The 19,319-nt window shown below is 38.7% G+C and overlaps 1 protein-coding gene across 1 annotated transcript in view; it reads left to right on the plus strand.

Annotated features, from left to right (window-relative positions):
* The first annotated feature begins 207 nt into the window (after positions 1–207).
* The window catches only part of LOC145977862 (uncharacterized), a 347,706-nt gene continuing 328,594 nt past the window's right edge, over positions 208–19,319 (plus strand). Inside the window, exon 1 of the mRNA XM_083110187.1 lies at positions 208–248. The gene's annotated coding sequence lies outside the window, so the exon portion shown is untranslated. The remainder of the gene's footprint in view (positions 249–19,319) is intronic.

Genomic DNA, 19,319 nt, shown 5'->3' on the forward strand with positions numbered 1-19,319 from the left:
ACGTCGCAATGAAGCATGCATTGAAGCAGATGGTGCGCATATACCGTAACTTTAAACATTACATATCAATCATGTGTGTGTTTGTATACATGTATTTGTTTTACTATGTAACCTGACTTTTGTGTCATCCTGTATTTTTCGTTATCTTTCCATGCATAACCCATCTATATTTTCCACATTTGTCTTAAATATATTTTATTTCTTTGCAGATAGCAACTAATTATACAAATTCAACGCTATTGTTTAAGGTGAGTGTTCAATTGCCTTTTTAATATTTATTATTTTTATCTTTTTGTGTTTGTCTTTTTATAACGGTGCTTGGATGACAGCGGATTACCAGTAACCATCCTTTCTCTAGTCACCTTGTATGAAAGGACTAAAAAAAATTCCAGATATGTTCATCTGTTTATCTGTTTGACTCAACAACTGAACGAGAACGAACTACAACTCTAGTTATACAGCGGCTTGTAATCAAGGGGTCCCGGGTTTGATACCCGTTGGAGGCGCATAGTGGTTCGCATCCCACTATAAACTGTAAGTCCAGTCCCGATTAGCCTTACTGTGCATAAAGTGGACTTTAAACACCAAATCAATCAATATAGTGATACAGCTTTGTGTAAATGAAATGTCTAAAATTATAGTAGAGTGTGAAGACATGCAGAAGGTTCAAATAGGTCGCTATCTCGGTTTCTATGCCGCGCTGGTCATCCTAACGCCCTTTGAAGCCCGAGATCCCAGGTTCGAATCCTGAGTAAGGTATGGAATCATTGACTTGATCCTGTTATCGTCGTGATTAACGAAAGAAGTAGAAAATGGACACAAAATAATGCAAAAAGAGAGAAAGAAGAAGTAGGTTAATCAATAAGTGATTTATACTGTACCAGTCAGCGGATTATGTAAAGTAATGATTCCGTGCTCGTACCGAACGAGCTCGTAGCGAACACTGGATGGAAAGGATTTGCAGGTGCGTGCTGTTAGCGAGCACACAAAACTTGGCTGTCTTGTTTGTCCTCGAAAGTGGTCAACCTGCAAGTGTTGCCAGTGATACCTTATAATCATCTTAGTTTGAAATTAGCTAAGTGAAGGGTCCTCAACAATTTAGGTTAACTACATGAAAGTTTTGTTAAAATATTGATATATTTCATCTTCCTTAAAATCAAATTTTGCATAGGAAATGTAAATGTTAACCAACCTAGGTTACGTTTTGAACAGAGGACAACTTCCTGAGGCATTTGTAAATGTTGTTATCAATTTATCTAGCTATGTTTAGTTCTCAGCCTAAATAATAATTTTTCATTGTATTTGTGCTAAAGGAACGTAACTTAATAGGCCTAACCTAACCTTGTAGGCATTCCTCGTCTGACGTCAGAACACAAGGTAGCAATACTGTTGTGCGACAAGGAAGCCTCGATTGAAGAATGATCAGGGGTGAGTCAGGTCAGGTCAAGAGGCACCAGCCACGCAAGTTGGCTTATCACTGGCAACACTTGCATGCTGACCAGATTCAAGGACAAATAAGGCAGGACAAGTTTGCGAGTTCGCTAACAGCACGTACCTGCAAATCCTTCCGTAACTGTGTTCGCTAAGAGCACGTGTTCGATACCCTATTACCCTTATCAGACACAAAGTTCTTAGACTCATCAGCGTAAAAGCTTACATTTACCCTTTATCATTAAGTATCAAATGTGGTTTGAAGCCGAAGAACCAGCAACTATAATCGTTAAGGCTCGACTGAACCCTTGCCAGCCGAAAGGGCTATTTTCATTTTAAATTTTTCTCTCCACTCGAAAAACCGCTGTGATATTCCAAAATATGAAAAATTTCATACGCTTAGAATTCCTTCTAGAGCATTGACGTGAATTTTTGTGTAGTTTCCTTTCACTGTTGTTTAGATATTATCAATAGTTTAATAGACAAACCCCTTACATCTGTTCTCAAGGTGGCCCATGGGTACCAATACTGGCTCACTGCTTAGTTTCCTAGAAAATGTTGCTTGTGCTCAAGAAAACATATTTATTCATTCCTTTATAATTTATTAAAAAATTGTTAGTCTCAGACTTTTGATTGATTGATTGATTTAGTTTCTTTTACTTCACGTTTTGTGCCTCTTGGCTAATTATGAATAGACATTCACAAACAACCAAACCCGAGCGAGATTCGAACCCGGGACCCTTTGCGTCGCAGCGCAATGTGCTAACCACTCGACCACAGGGTCCGGCTCAGACTTTTGATTGGTGACGTGCATCATGTACAGTAATGACACATAACCGACCTCTGTGGCCGAGTGGTTACTTATTGACCGACCCTCGTATGTAGAATGATTTCCCCAAGCTTCCATCTCATGGAATTTTGGATTTGAGTTGTCCTAACATTGGGGAACATTCCTGGAAAAAAATATTTTCTGTAGTATTTCATTCCGGGTTGGAGCAAAATTTTAGCTAGTTCCAGCCTTTATTACTGAAGGATTTAACATATAAACCCAACATATTAATAACATTTAGTGATTCATGAAAGTCTGTGCAAATTTAACAATATTAGGTAATCTTTAACAATAAAATGTATTCTAATGTGAAAAAAAAGTGTAAATTCCAGAGGCAAGGTGGCCCGACATGTGGAAATTTAGGAACTCCCTTCTGGACTACGTTTTTCAGCAAAAATAGGTACCATTCCTTTGACACAAAAAAACATTTTTACAATGTAACTATGTGATCGAAAAGATATTCAAACGAGCTTTCAAAATATGTATAAAATAATAACATTCGTTAATTTCAAAGACGTAGAAATACATATTTCATCCTTACCTTAAAATAACAACGACATCGAATCTGCTAGATCCCCGACACCATAAAAAGGGTTCAGCAACCCGAGAGAGTTCGTTTTCTGCATAGTGCAACAGAGGGGGACTGGGTACATTGATGTACTGCCATTTGTTAACTATGTTAAATACTAATATGATTTTCGTAAAGTGGGCCTTGGGAACTATGGCCACCTTTTTGGCTCACCTACCTTATAATATTTCTGTACATTAATATTTCAGAGTATTAATGTTTATAATGCTGCTATTAGTACTACGAATAACATTATTACTATTATTTTATTCCCCTTCAGACACTACAACTAATATACATTGACGTTCCGGGTTCGATACCCGGTGGAGGCACGTAATGGTTCGGATCCCACTTTAAACTGTAGGTCCAGTCCCGATTAGCCTTACTGTGCACAAAGTGGACTTAAGACACCAATTCATCAATCAATCAATTATAATATACCATGATTTTCAGGTGAAACATATCCTTTGGTCTGCTTATTGCTGTTCCTATAGGTTCCCGCCTATGAATACTTTTGAATAATTTTCCATTTTGTTAATGTCCAAATTACTTTAATGTTTGATACTTAATAAAGTTTATAACAGGGTGCGAAATCATTGAAACCTGGTTGGGGGGCGAAAGTTCTTAATCTACAAACCCCCTCCCCACAAACATATGTGTAAAGTATACGATGTACATATTTGTAATGTTATTAAAAGTACAAATATATTACGAAATTAAAAATATATTATTCTTATTATTAATTAATTAATTACATAAAGGAAATTAATTTGTTACTTTTATACATATCAGATATTGAAAAGCAGTTATCTAATTCCTTTGCTAACTGGTTAAATATATTAATAAATTATGAAATAGTTGAAGTGGTTTTATTATGTCTAAGTTTTTGTTTAGTTTCTGCTTTATGTTAATATAAATCAATTAGATTTCATAGTTATTATTGTTTTGCATTCTTGTTTGACTTCTATTGTGCGTATTGATGTAGACTTGTTAATGATGTCTTAAGAGAGAAAAAGCATTGAACCCTCAGAACTACACTAATTTGTGTGTCTTTTGGGTATTATTCTTAGTAAAGTATATTTGAAATTAAAAGTAATTGCTGGTCTTTTGTTTGTTATAACAAAACTTCCCCCCCGGAAATATTTGGTGGGGGATTTTTGAGGCAAAAATTGTTGATTTCGCATCCTGGTTTATAATAATACTTGAGATGGTATTGTGATTGCAAGGGGCGAGGGGGTCAATTGCCCCTCTACTTTTCGCCACTTTTGCCCCCGCACTAACTAAACCTTGTCTTTGCTCCCCCAGTTTTGGCACCTTGCCCCTCCGGTTTCTAATGATCGGATTGACCATTACTGGTTTGTATATTGTCTTAATTAATTGCTGGCCAGTTACAAGGTGTAGGGTTAAGTAATATGTTTCCGTGAGTGTACTTTTATGTTATTATTGCATGTAAGTGTATGTGCTTATTGGATTGTGCTTTGCTGGATATTAGATTCCCCTGTTTTTTATCTCCCCGGTCGGGGAAGCTAGCTGTCTTACAAATTACCGTTGACAGTGGAATGTTTCCAACGCTACGGGGTCCACGTCCACGGACGTTTACACCGACTATAAAAAAGGCCAGTGGGCTTTAGCAAAAAACAGTGTTTTCCCACTGATCGACGAAAGAGGAACGTCTCCTCAAGTTTAGTCCATTTTTGGTGGCTAGACTTACTATAATAATGTAGCATTTGGTGTAAGCCAACCCCTGTTGCTGTCCCAAGTCCCCTTTTAGAAAAAGCTTTCAATATGTGAATATTTCCGTATTGAATAATTGATGCCCGAAAGAAAGAGTGAAGGCGTAAGGAAACGCATTGTAATGAACGGAATATCATTTAAGCTGAGGGTAGACCCGCAGAGATAGTTATGCTAACTCTGCGGTAAAGGAAGTGCCGATGGTTTAAGAAATAGGTGCGCAATTACGTTGATTTAGAGATTTGTTAATTTGGTCTATACAAGACACACATGGAAACGCTATGTAAATATGTATATATATATATATATATAACAACGTATAATAAACCAATATAATCCTACTAGAAATGTTATGATTCCAAGAACTACGGTACTGTCCATTTTAAACCAGTTGTATGTTCACTTGCTGTACGTACATGTGTAAACGAACCAGGGACTAAAAAATATAAATTGTTATGTGAAACCCCCCCCTTTTGTAATTCCGGCGCAAATATAATCTGCTCGCTTGGCACCCAGGGTGAGGTGAAAGGAGAGATTTGAAGGATTAAGGCAGGAAGTAATCCAGACGGCCGGATTAAAGCAAGGGAAAGGGGGGCCAAACTTTCACAGGTTTTGGAACCCAATAATAATTTGGATGAAAAGGTAAATTTGAATTGAAAGGCTTCTGGTTATAGCAACGGCGTTTCAAGTTATGCTTCTCGTGTTTCCAAGGATGAGAGATGACTGCGGTCCACATGATCGCCCCTACGGGGAATGGTGTTCCGCACTTGCAGTAGAGCGAGAACCCGGCGGCGCAGACCCGGGGATGTGGCGTGCGCAGGCTCCCACCCCATCGATCGGCGTTCGTGTGTTCCGTCTCAACACAATCTTCCTCCACACTTAATAATTCATAAACTCCTGCTGGCTTTTGGTTCGGAGCTCACTGACGAGGAAATTTGCATGCAGTTCCTCGCGGGCACGTAAGTGGCCAAATTGCGTGCGTTTGACGGGCATCATAGGGGACGGATTGGCACGGTTAAAGGTACATGCTGGCTTATGAATAAAATATATTTGGTACGCTGAAGAAATATTAGTCAAAGTTTCTGTTGCAACTCAGGCTATTCTATCCTTCTCTCTCGATGTCCCGAGACTTAGAAAGGAGGAACTCCTTATTTTAAAGTTTTATGAAGTCCTTTGGGTGCCTACTATGGATGGATGATTTCGGAAATTTGATATCGCGATATATCGTCAAGAAAATATCGTCACAGACGATACGATACGATATTTTTCCGTATCGTGATATCGGCGATATATATATATATATATCGCCAAATATCGTTACGATATATCCCCAACACGATATATATCGCGAAAATATCGTGACGAGATATCATCTAGTTGATATCGCCTGGACGATATTCTTTCAATATCGTGATATATCGTCTGGACGATATATTGCCCAACACTACCAGTTCATTGGGCGAAAGTCGGTAAGGTAAATGGTGAAATCAGGATGCACGAAATGTGTAGCCATACTCTGTGTGCAGCACAACTGTGTGCCTGCTGCAAATGGAGGTAGCTGCAGCAACATTGTTCCCTTACTTACCCTCTCAAGTTACTCCTTGTGCAGAGACTGTTTTCGTTACCTTGCTCCAGAGATTGTTGACACAGTCGAGTATAAACTAATGTGTAATCTCATTATAACATTTGGTAACATTATCGTATGGGTAAAACGGATTCCTTCAAATTTCCTTCAAATTTACAGGAGAAAGTACTTACGGAAATCATTTTCTTGAGCGTTTTGGAAGTTCCTGAATGTAGATTCGATCCATTTTAATGTGAATGCGTGTTGTTTTCTGCGAAAATCTCTGTCCGACACGCTGTTTCTGCTCACGCCATTTCCTTTTTGCATGAGAGTGCAATGTTCCGTGTGTTAAGACGATGCAACCCCGTAGCCAGTGTTTCAGCCTCGCCGTGTTTTCACTAGAACCACCTGTCGAGTTCGGAACAAGCCATTTTTCCCGAATGGGTGTCACTTATCGCACAACATTGTAGCAACATTGTGTTCTGACGTCACAGGAGAGACCTTTTTCATCTTAGGCAATACAAAGGTAACGCGTCTCTTAGCGAAAATATTATTTTTTCTTTGTATGTATGCTAATGGAACCTAACCTAACAGGCCTAACCTAACCACGTAGGCATTCCTCGTCTGACGTCAATATTCAAGGTTGCAAGGAAGAGAATTAACGAATTACGAAAGAAAGATGGTTCCGACGCGAATGGGTGTCACTTATCGCACAACACTGTAGCAACATTGTGTTCTGACGTAACAGGAAATATCTTTTTCATGTTAGGCAATACAAGGTAACGCGTCTCTTAGCGAAAATAATAATTTTTCTTTGTATCTATGCTAATGGAACCTAACCCAACAGGCCTAACCTAACCACGTAGGCATTCCTCGTCTGACGTCAATATTCAAGGTTGCAAGATGGTTGTGCGTAAAGGAAGAGCATTAACCAATTTCGAAAGAAACATGGTTCCGACCCGAATAGGTGTCACTTATCGCACAACACTCTAGCAACATTGTGTTCTGACGTCACAGGAGAGACCTTTTTCATCTTAGGCAATACAAAGGTAACGCGTCTCTTAGCGAAAATATTATTTTTTCTTTGTATGTATGCTAATGGAACCTAACCTAACAGGCCTAACCTAACCACGTAGGCATTCCTCGTCTGACGTCAATATTCAAGGTTGCAAGAGAGTTGTGCGTAAAGGAAGACCATTAACGAATTGCGAAAGAAAGATGGTTCCGAATTTTGTGTATGGACAATGAACGTGGTAAATCGCAAGGTTATTTTACAAGTTCTACACGTAAATGCGACGTATTAGCATAATTTCAAATAGGGGCATGAAAGTAGATATTTTCCGGTGAACGAGGTTGCACCACTGCATAAATCGACAAAACACTCTCAGAACGCCCCCTAAACCAGTATGCTATCACGGCCATAATGTGTTACAGATTCGAAACAACGAGTAACAGTAAGTACTCGTAAATAGAGAAAATAAACATTATCTTAGTTAGAAATGCATTACTTCGCCTTAAGAAATGTTCCGCAACGCGTTAGCAATGTAAAGAAGTCCGAAATATATGATTCGTAGGTGTTTCACCCATACGATAATAGTACCTAACATTTTGTACCTTAAAAAAATAACATAATAATAACATAACCAGTGGCTCTACAGCCCTGGAAGGGCTTTCGCTTATCTCCCGACTGCCAGTCTACCTCCCACAATCCTACCTAGAGGTGTGGAGATCTTCAACCCGAAATGGGGTGTCGTGTGGTCAGCACGTCGAACCCTCGGCCGTTATAGGATATATCAGAGACCGGATTACGCTACTCACTCGTAGCTCCCCAATTTCCTCACGATGGTGGGTTGCCACCAAGACTAGTAGAGGAGAAGGCTGGGGCCATACCTGATCATGTGGTCCTTGACGTCAGGCGTGACGTCACGGGAGGACAGATCGCTCTACGCTCCGGTTTCGCAGCCGAATCAAAGCAGTAATTATAAACAAAAAAGAGCCTCAATTATGCCCAGAAGCTAATTGGGAGTGAATGCACAGACTTACTTAGGATCCGACATAACGTATGTCCTTACAGTTGGATTACACAGCCATTTACGCACACATTTTATCGGTAGTTTATAAGTCGTCACATTCCTCTGTGAAACATTAGTTTCATGTAAAATTGTTGTTAATACACCTAGTAATGCGTTTTGTTAGGGCAAAAAGAAAAATATATGTTGAATGCGTAAAATAATTTTGTGAAATAAAGAAAGGCAGAAAGCCAAAATTATGGATAAGTTGAATATGTAAAAGAAAACAATCTCGTCTATTGCTCTCTTTTAGGAGTGAGAGAGGAGCTGTTTTCACTTAACTTCTTCAAATTTGGTAACTTTGCTTCGACTATTGATATTTATTTCTTCATTAATTTTCCTTATTCAGATTACAATTCTGAGTCTTATGAATCTTTGAACTACACAGGGAGGAATGTGAGGAAGTTCCGTGTGTATTGTCACAAACACTTTAAACAACTTTTGACTGAACGAAAACTAACTTGAGACATAGAACTGAAGAAAGTCGAGGCTCACTTTATATACGTATATACAGAAGGTCGTTTCACGTACATGGTAACAAAGTTTGAACCCACCTCACCTTAAGAAAAACCGTGACGTCACGAGCGGTGGTACTCCACGTGATACCCCTGTCTTGCAGCAATGGTCCTGCAGCGGAATTTCCATTGGAGGAGACTGCGTTCAAGAACATATTGGTCCAGAGATTGTTGACACAGTCGAGTATAAACTAATGTGTAATCTCATTATAACATTCCTCCTGACAAGCTTTCCAAAGACCCTCAATTGTGCAGGCCCGTCTGCTTCCCATGGCTCGTTTCAACAACGGAAACCCACAAAAATCCATGGAAGATGCATCGGGGGATTTCACAGGGATGTATGTAAAGGGGATTACATGAATGCCCGTTTCACGTGCCATCCGATCCATGTATGCCTGCGTGGACTTTGCCGTGTGACTGGAAGCCTTGTCCTGGTGGATGACAACACGAGATGTGTCGCTGCCATAGAGAGAAGGAATATCATGTCTGTAAAGTGGCTCCAAAATATTCGTCTGGTAATAGGCTGCATTTATTTTAGCCTTTTTTTCCACTCTGCGCAGTGGAAGTTTGCCGTTATGGCAGTAACCACCAACAACCATGTACCCGCGTCGAAAACTTTCAGTACATTCACGTATCCACTCAGATCGACCTCCTGCATCACGTGGACGATAGTATATGGCCCTTTTTTAACACATCCCGACAGATACACCCATACTTCATCCAGGGACACCACAGACTTCCAACGGTCCCCTGCCAGATGGCGATCGTAGAGCTTCCGATTGTTGGCCTTCCTCTCCTGGACATGTGAGGCACGCAACTTATGAACTTGAGCCTTGTGCTTCCGCACAAGTTGTAAATCTTGGGCTATGATTCGATTCACAGTTGCAGGGAAACATTGCACTGGCTGTGCAATCACTCTTTGCGTTGCAGGGTTTTCACATCGCACCAAGGATCTCACTTTCCGCACAACATCGGAGGAACGCTTGGGCTTCCGATATGTTCGAGGCCCACTTTGACTGGTTCCAGCAACAGGTACAGTGCAAGCTTTATGGCGATTCAATACTGCATTGATGCCATTCTTTGACACATGGAAAGCTTTCATGTGGCACTGTTTAATTATCTGGCTAATAACTATAACCAACGTCGGAAAGGGCACAGATGTACCACTCCCAAAAGACTGGAATTTTTGGTGCCATATAAACACTCACTCACACACCAACCATCGTCTTTGAAAGTCAACACACAGTACTTTTGTCCTACTGGCTCTGGCTACTCTGTGCTGTGCCTACGTGCTGCTCCCTGGTGTTCGAAATTGTTACCATCAACGTGAAACAACCTTCTGTATATAATCAGTGGGATGTCGAACAGGGGTGCCCACAGGCGGGTATGTGAAAGCTGGTTGAGTCCACTTAACTTTGGGGGGGGGGGGCGATTGTGATGAAAAATTGACTGGATAAATAATAAAACAATGGAGGACGGAAGTTGAACAACGTTATCATTTAAGCATCACTCGTATATAAATACAAGTTGTGTTATTCCAAGGGAATTATAACAGTTACTATGTATTATTAGTGTTGTTAACGAGACTAGACACGAGAATAGATGGAATTTTCACGCGACGAGACATACCAGTGTTGTCTCTCGGCAACACGGTATCTACTATTTGAGGTGCACAATATCCAGACAGCTATTACATATTAAACCTTAAATTTTTATCGTGAATTCTGATGTGGAATTACCCTTGGTTGGGAAAGTTTCGAACTCTATAGTAAGGAAATTGAGCACTAGGATGGGAGATAGCCAAGTCTTGAGTATTAATTACTGTTGCACTTAGACTGTTGTGGGAATTTTGGTATGGAGATTGAGAATTAAATTATTTGGAGGAGATCGAGATTCAACTCTTCAATACCAACAGTGAACCTAAAATTGACATAGGAATTTTGGTGGGAGACTGGATATTAAATTGGGAGGGGTATGCTTGCAGTTTTTATCTTACTATACTCGTGAGAGCCTTTATTAAAAAATTACAATATTATTATTCTTTATTCTAATTATTGTAACCCAATTGAAGTGTATGGTAGCCTGATGTTGTGTAATGAGACTACTGGTATCGCAATCCACTAACAAGTCTCGTTAGATGCGATGTGTTCAGTTATAGCCTATATTGTCACCCGCTGTTTTTATTTTTTCATCGGAGATCACGACACGTCGCAACACCTCACTGAAGGCATTGTGAACTGCAACATCTCACAATCCACCAGGGTGCGGAATCATTGAAAACTGGTGAGGGAGAAAGTTCTTAACCTACAACCCCCTCCCCACAAACATATGTGTGAATTATACGATGCACATATTTGTAATGTTATTAAAAGTAAAAATAAATTACTCAATTAAAGTAATGATTATGATTATTAATTAGAAATTAATTTGTTACTTTCGTACATATAAGATAGTGTAAATCAGCTAACTAATTCCATTACTAACCTGTTAAAGATGTTAATAAATTATGACATAAATGAAGTGGTTTCATTATGTGTAAGTTTTTTATATCGTTTTGGTTTATATTAATATAAATCAATTAGATTTCATAGTTATTATTGTTTCGCATTCTTGTTTTACTTTTATTGTGCGTATTGATGTAGATTTGTTAATGATCTCTTGAGAGAGAATACATTCAAGACTCACAACCACACTAATTTTTGGTGGGGGATTTTTGAGGCCAAGTTGGTGGGGGGAAATCCCCCTCGTCCCCTCCAGGATTTCGCACCCTGAACCCAACAATCCAGAAATACAAGAAAAAAGGAGCGAAAAGAACAAAACAAATCAGCCTTTCCACGTTTCTTTCCGTATGGGGTAAAGACTCAGCTGGGTTTTGTCCGCCCATGACATCACACCCGCGGCAGTCGCGAAAAGAGGCGTGTCTGACCTCAACCTTTCCTTCTAGTAGTCTTGGGTTGCCACCGGTCCTATACACAGGCCGAGAGCCCAGAGACTGAACCCAGCCGGACTCGAACCCATGTCGTCCCGCAGTCGAAGTCCAAAGCACAGCTCCTTAGTTCGCAAGGCTACGGAGGAGGACCTTTAAAAAAATGCTTGCAAATTCCCAACTTCCCTTATGGTAGTTATATTTCTCATGCATATATATGAGTCTATTGCACCTCTAAAAAATACACGTAATTCGTATGCGTTCATATTTGATTGCATAGATTGAAAGGTTGGGAACTCCTCGGTAGCTAAGTGGTAACGGCATCGCGTTTTAATTAAGGGATCCCTGGTTCGATAGGATCCCACTTTAAATTGTAGGTTAAGTCACGATTAGCCTCTTTGTTCATACAGTAGACTGTCAAGCAAACTACAGGGTGATTAAAAAAAAATGTTAACATTATATGGGAAATACGTCACGGGAGCAGGACCAGTTGTTTAGGTTTATGTTCCAGGAGTTGGTCGCGACGTGTTGTACAGAGTGATTCAAAAGACACACAACACTCACTTACAAGCTTACAACGTGAAACCTGTGACACATATTCACACCTGTTTTTTTGCATTCTGAAGAACTTTTGCAAGGATTTTACATTTCAAATGACAATCCTAATTTCACTTCCCGTGCTCCATTCCAGCTGTTATCGCGCGATATATCTTGCTCAGCGGGTATCAGCCAATGATAGATAAGCCATCATTGTATCATGTGTACAACGTACAATCTATGTAGCGTTGCCAGGTGGAGGCCCGTAGCCAGAATTTCATTTCGGGGGAGGGGGGTCACCCCTTATCAGCACGAGCATTGCCAGAAATATTTATAGAGCGGGCAGGCCATTGATAAAACTTGATTACTAGAAATAATAATGACAATAATAATTATTACCACGGTTATTATTATAAGTAAAGTAAACCAATTTTAATCCAAATTTATTGTTGTTGTTATTATTATTATTATTATTATTATATAAATGGAAAGACTTTGCTACTGGATGCACCGCGTGAGGGTGTGAGTGAATATCCAATACAACTGTTGCTGTTGTCCATTATTTTTCTTACATTTGGTACAGTTAGTGTACTGAAATTCATAGTTATCGTATCTTGTTATTAACCTTTGCACATTCAATTCAAAAAAAGGCTTTAAAAGTTAGGGTCAAATTTTACTCATACAGTTTATATTCTGTGGCCTCTCGCAAAGAAAACAAAGTTTTGGATGCTGTGGATCCATTTATTCTTTGTATTAAATGGTAGAATATAAAAACGTAACCTAGTTCGTCTATCTTATACTAAACGTTTTTCGATCCAATGTTTAACCCTGCGAAGAAAGTAAAATTAATTAATTAATTAATTACCACTGTACATTATTTAAATTATTTATTTGCAGAATTTCGGTGGGGAGGGCTGGAGCCCCCTAAGCCCCACAGAGGATTATACTGGCGTTGGGTGCAGACGCCAGTCTTGTTAGTCTGCAAAATTTAGTCCAGGGTGTACTACAAAAGAGCGGTTGAGATTGGGTTGTCTTCACAAAGGGTTACTCTTTACACCACACAAAATTCTGGAATGTTAGTGTTGCTAACCTATATGATTTTGATTTTCTTTGATCACAAACCACAGACTAGCATGGCATCAATCACAACACTACAACTTACGACCCTGTGATAATTTTTTATACCTTTGTCTACATGAAACTTCTGTTGGCCTCATAGCGCGCTATGAAGTAATGAAAATAATAATAATAGTAACAAATAATAATATCAATTTTAAACGTAAAACTTCAAAGATAAAATGAGAAAAATGAAATACAGTAAAACCTCGTTAATCCGGACTCCGATAAGCCGGACTTTGCTTAATCCGGACAGGCAAAAAGCAAAAGGAAAAAAAAGCCGAATGCAAGGTTTTAAATGTGGCTAGAAGTCAACAAGAGAACTTCCCAAAGAAAAGGCAGTCAACCATGATGCCTTTGTACTGTACTGTATAGTGTATTTAGGCGTATTTAGGCCTATGCCCTTTAAATACACCATAATAAACGTGTTTTGTTGCTATAAACTGAGTTCTAATGTACTTTCTACTGTTCTTTTAGGTTATTTCAGTTAATTCGGACCTTCATTAAACCGGTCAAATTATCACCCCCAATAGTCCGGATTAACGAGGTTTTACTGTATTCTGCACTAGGTTGAAGAAGATTACAGCTGTGGATATTTTAATTGTATCAGGGGTGTCCACAGAAGGGATTCCTGACGCGCCTGCGTCATGGGAATTTTTTTGTGGGGAACAGCATTTTATAGTTTAGCTACCAATTCTATATATCTTACACAAAAAGGAGGGGGGTCGTTTTGTTTGACTTGCTATTGATTTTTAGTAATGTTTTTTATGTATAGTTTTTCTACCTACCTGTGGGTGATTGCGGTGAAGGGGTTGAAAGGAAACACCACCTCTTATGCCTCTAGAATCTGTTGGAAAAGGGGTGGGGGGCTGCTGTTCGCATTAATATAAGGTTAGTTTCCAACATGTTATTACCTGGGGTGATACTAGTGGTAGTGGGGGAAATGTTCTACCTTTTGGGGGGAAGTGCGTCATAGGCCTTGGGGTGTGGGGGGATGAGCACCCCTGAATTGATTATTGTTGATACCAAAAGCTTAACTGTAGAATTTAACTGCAACTAAACCTCAAAAGATAACTACAAAAACAAGCGATGCTTTCAGAAAATAACAAGCGTATCGACTAATGATTTCTCTTGTCAGTAGTACAAGGTCAATCCGGAAAACCTTCAAACGAAGAACTGCACAATTTTCTTCAAGCCTTCGTCTTGCCATCTGTGCCACCTATCTCTTGTCCACGGAATAATCACAGACTATCTTTCGCTCTTTCGCGGTGCATTATTCCTACCTCTTTGTGTGTTATCTGGGATGTTATCAGGCAAAATGTCCTGCATTAGCGCACAGAAAGGCAGTAATCATCGTCCCACTCCACCGACACGTACTTAGCTGTCCTTGGCGAAGCAGTCTCTTTCGCCCTCAGACATTCCTCCATCTTGTCTTGATGTCATCAAGATATCGGGAATTAAAGGGGCTAGAGCTGTTATTTTTCAGCCTAATGCATTTTTCTTGTTCCTTCAAGTCAGTGAAGTATAATTTGCAAATAAACACGCATTGTATCCAACTTTGCAGAAATATAAGGTCATCATGAACTCCACCTTATACCATGTTGTGATGAGGAGTTTTTATCAGTTATGGAACTGCAATTGAGGAAAATTTAAATTATACTTATTAGCAGTTCAGATTTTGAATGAATATGATCTACTGATATGAAAACGTCAAATGCATTCTAATTGATCGTAACAACCTTTTAACAAGAATAATGCAGTTACAAGATATTACTTTTGTAACCACATTTTGTAGAATCGATTACAAGGCTAGAGCGTAAGTAGCTAATATATTATCGGTTAGGTCATTATTCACATGAAAATGCTTATTTGTTAATAAAAACATATCAGAAAGTATACATACCCAAATACATAAACACTTTAGTGAAACACTCTTGAGCAATCTGCAAATGTCACATTTCACTCGGAAATACGATTTGAAAACAGTTGGAATCTGAACTATGTAGAGAAATGGTCACAGTACCGCCAACTTATGTATACATGAAATGATGAGGTGCATAATATACGAAAGTTCGCTGCCTCCTTGTTGTGTACCAAAATCAGAATTGGGCGGGTGTTGTATGTAATAATAACATTATATCTTGGGATTGGTGTATACCATCGATGTCTTTCTTTCACACGAAATGATGTAGAAATTGTACATAAAATTTTGCATCTTCGCAATTTTGTGAAAAGTGGCACAAAAAGCGAAGTAAAATAAAGCAAATCAATCAGTCAATCACTCGATCGATTAACACTGTAGTGCTCGCGTGGATCACAATAGCGATTCACTCGTTTATATTTACACGCTACTGCCGTTTGGCAACACTGTTGACCTTGGCCCTCGGTGCACCTTCCTGGAACAGTCCAGGAACTCTTTGTTCGTTGATCATTTATTTGAAGATTGGTTGATTGATTGATTTGGTGTTTTAAGTCCACTGTATGCACAGTAAGGCTAATCGGGGACCCGAACCACTATATGCCTCCACCGGATATCCAACCCGGGACCCCTTGATTACAAGGTGACGACGCTAGCACTCCGCCATCGGGGAGGCCCCATTAATTTGAAGAAGAAGAAGAAGACCACAAGAAACCTGCTTGTGGATTTTTGTGTGAAATGAAAATAATGAAAGTCAGATTCTAAGATACCTTGTATGCAGTGGCGGCGATTGAGATCCAAAACTGGGGGAGAGGCAATGACAGTTTACTTTCCCTTGATACGTAAGATTTAGCATAGTGCGGGATAAAAAGTGGCAAAAAGTGGGGGGCAACTGTCCCCTCGCCCCTCATAATCGCCGCCACTGCTTGTATGTAGTTTTGATTCGTTTCATCACATTGAAATGTGGTTCACTAATTCCACTCTCGTGTAATGTGCTGAGTGAAGGAAAACATAGTTTTTGGCTAAGTGAAGCAGAATACTTGAAAAAGGACATTTTCGATATAAAGCCAGATAAATTTTGACTAATAATGGGTAAAAATGATAATATTCGATCACAATAGCGACAACCGACTAAGTTTTAGAGTGCCTAAAATAACCTATTTTGCTTGTTAGAGCCTATTTTTAGGTTTATGTATTTTAGCTTTACCTAAACTAAACTTCTTCTTTAGTTTTTTACATAGTTTTTAAGGTTTTACATGATTGTTATGCCTCTCAGAGGTATTTACTCTGTTTGGTGACGAAATAATTCAATGACTGGTGTGTTTGAAACATGTTTTCTGGCGATTTCCCTCCCTCCGTGATGTTTTTCAAAGACCTAAAAGAAAAGAAAATGTCTGACACCACCGTTACCCTGCGCACAGTGGCGGCGAATAGAGGAGCAGTTCTATTGTCCTTTTTGCTCCCGCACTATGCTTAATGCTAAGCCTTGTTTACTAAGAGATAGTAAACTGTGCTTGCCCCCCTTTCTTAATAAAAATTGCAATTTTTTTCGTCTAGGGAGAAAAAATTTACTTGCACTTTTTTTTTACTAAAATTCACGCATTAGAAATGATGTAAAGAAAATTAAATTTGGTAAGAAAATCAATATTTGGTTGTTCTATGTATATATCTATTAAAAATTCTTACTGTTCTTGTAAAATTTTGTTTTTAATGATTGTAAATAATCAGAAATTTTCAGGAATTTGTACCATTTTAAGGTTTTCAGAACCTACTACATGATCTTTCGAGCCAAATTTAAGATTTTTAGAACCTATTTTAGGATTTTTAGGACCTACTTTAGGATTTTTAGAACTTATTTTAGCATTTTTGTAGCCTATTTTGAGCCTAAAAACACTTTTTGGGACCTAAGAATCTCAGGCCTAGTTATGAGAAACACAAAAATAGCGCCGAGAATGTGCTAGAAAGTTCTGAACTGAACCAAGGAATAAATTAATACAATCAAAAAAACTTAAAACAATTCTAAACACGTTACTGGTTGATTGTTCAACAATGTATTACAATCAACCAGTAACGTGTTTAGAATTGTATAATATTCGTAATAAAGGACGGCCTTTTAACAATTGACAAATTGCACTATATTAAACAATGTATCAGTTGGCAGAATAAATCACAGTAATCATGCATGTTAAATTTATGTCTTATTTTTGTGGAATTAGGAGCTTCTGCAGTAGTATTTTCAAGATGGCGGCCATAAGAGCGCAGATATCGATTGGCTACTCAACTGAAAATATCTTTAATGATAGATCAATTAATCCTACCATGTCTTTTTTTTATCAAAAAGTCAATGATTCCGGACTTAGCCGCTGGGCTTTGATAAAGATGCACTTTTTTTTACACTAACCTCCATTTTGGGATATATTTTATAGAGTATTGTTCAAATGCATTAAGTCTTATATTCTTGTAAAGGTTATGAATTGAGCTGCAACTTTTATTCGAACCAATTTCCTGTCATTTAATTTATTCAAAAGTTGCAAGGCAAAACTTCAAAACGTGCTAGAAAAATTACATATTTTAAGGATTATTTTTTAAATTACGGTAAAAGTACTGACATTAGAAAAAAAAACTATCTTTTTCGTAGTCCATCTAATGAGAATCAAGACCAAAAAAATATTTTCTGTTTACGACCATTGGTTACTAAGATGTAGGTCATTAACTGGAAGATCCGCCATATTGGACACCATCTTGAATTACTCAAATTGCTCAAGGTTTACAGAGTGGCATCAATCGGATCTGAAATGTACATAACATAAGCTTTCAAAATAAGTCAAAACATTTTATTCATACCTCAAGTCAAGCATTTTCATTTGGCACCCGGACTATAGTGAGTGGTTTAATGTCTAATACATTGTTAGTTATTAAAATTCATGTGTGGCACAAATAAAAGATGATTGCAATTTGAGGTGATAAATGAGAGAGAAAGAGAAGCATTATTTAAGAAATCACACAAAAATAATAATTATATCAAAATACAGGACTGTGCATACGAGCATACCGGCAGTAATTTATTTCCAATTTGGCCACTGCCCGTTCCTTCGTCAGATGACATAGACGCACCGACAGGATATCGCAATAAACAGTCTAACTCGTGCGAAGAGTTTCTGGAAATGTGGCAAGACAATGCCCTCTACAGGAATAGCTCCGGTGTTCACTGACCTCAGGGGCAACTGTTGTCGGAAGTGATCCATATCTTGGAAACAATGATAAAGCCTCCTCCCCAGCAGAAATATAGCCTTCTTTTATTGCGTCCGTGACTAGGACTCGCTTCAGTTACGTCCTCGTTTTTCTGCTGCTTTTTTGTATCAGTTACGAGATCTGCTGCGTGATTCCGAAGTAGCGGAAAACTGGAGAATGACTGAGAACTCACGACTCCTTTACAAGAATCCTGCGCTTGTTTCCTTGTGTTTTGACTTGTCCGGACGTTGTGTGCTGCCTCCTAACGGAAGAAGCCTGCAATTGTGTGAATTTACCTTAAGTTCACCGAAGTGGAATTGCCTAGCCTAATGAATGGTCTTCACTTTTGCACGCAAACGTAATGCTACAAGCAGATAAATGAGTAACATTTGCAAATTTTAACTTGTCGACGTTATTCAATGATGCTTCTATTATTTCAGCTTCTTGAAAATTCGAATTAGATTAATGTACTGCGATACTGCAGCTTTACAAATAATATATAGCCTACTGTTCACTTTACTGATGTTAGATTATTCCATTTGGATAAATACTGAAACGAAAGTTCCACTTCCGACTAAAGAATCTATCATTAGCAAACACAGAAAACCGAAAAGATTACACATAAAGCGTATCGACTCCATAGCTAAAGGAAGAGATGAGATTTAATGACGTATTTAAGGGGGCTCCAGGGGGTCAGGACTCCCCCCTAAAGACTTACCAAGTACTGCAATTAATTAATGAAAATATACTTTTTTAGTATTTCTTGTAAAATCGAAGATTATTTATTTCCGCCGGACTTCTTGGAAGGCAAGGATTATATTGGGATCATACGGTTGTGAAGTATCAAAGAATATACAATGGCAATGCACACTGCTACTTATAAT

This window comes from Lepisma saccharinum, chromosome 23, assembly GCF_977018435.1.
Source record: "Lepisma saccharinum chromosome 23, izLepSacc3.1, whole genome shotgun sequence".
In the NCBI taxonomy this organism is placed as follows: domain Eukaryota; kingdom Metazoa; phylum Arthropoda; class Insecta; order Zygentoma; family Lepismatidae; genus Lepisma; species Lepisma saccharinum.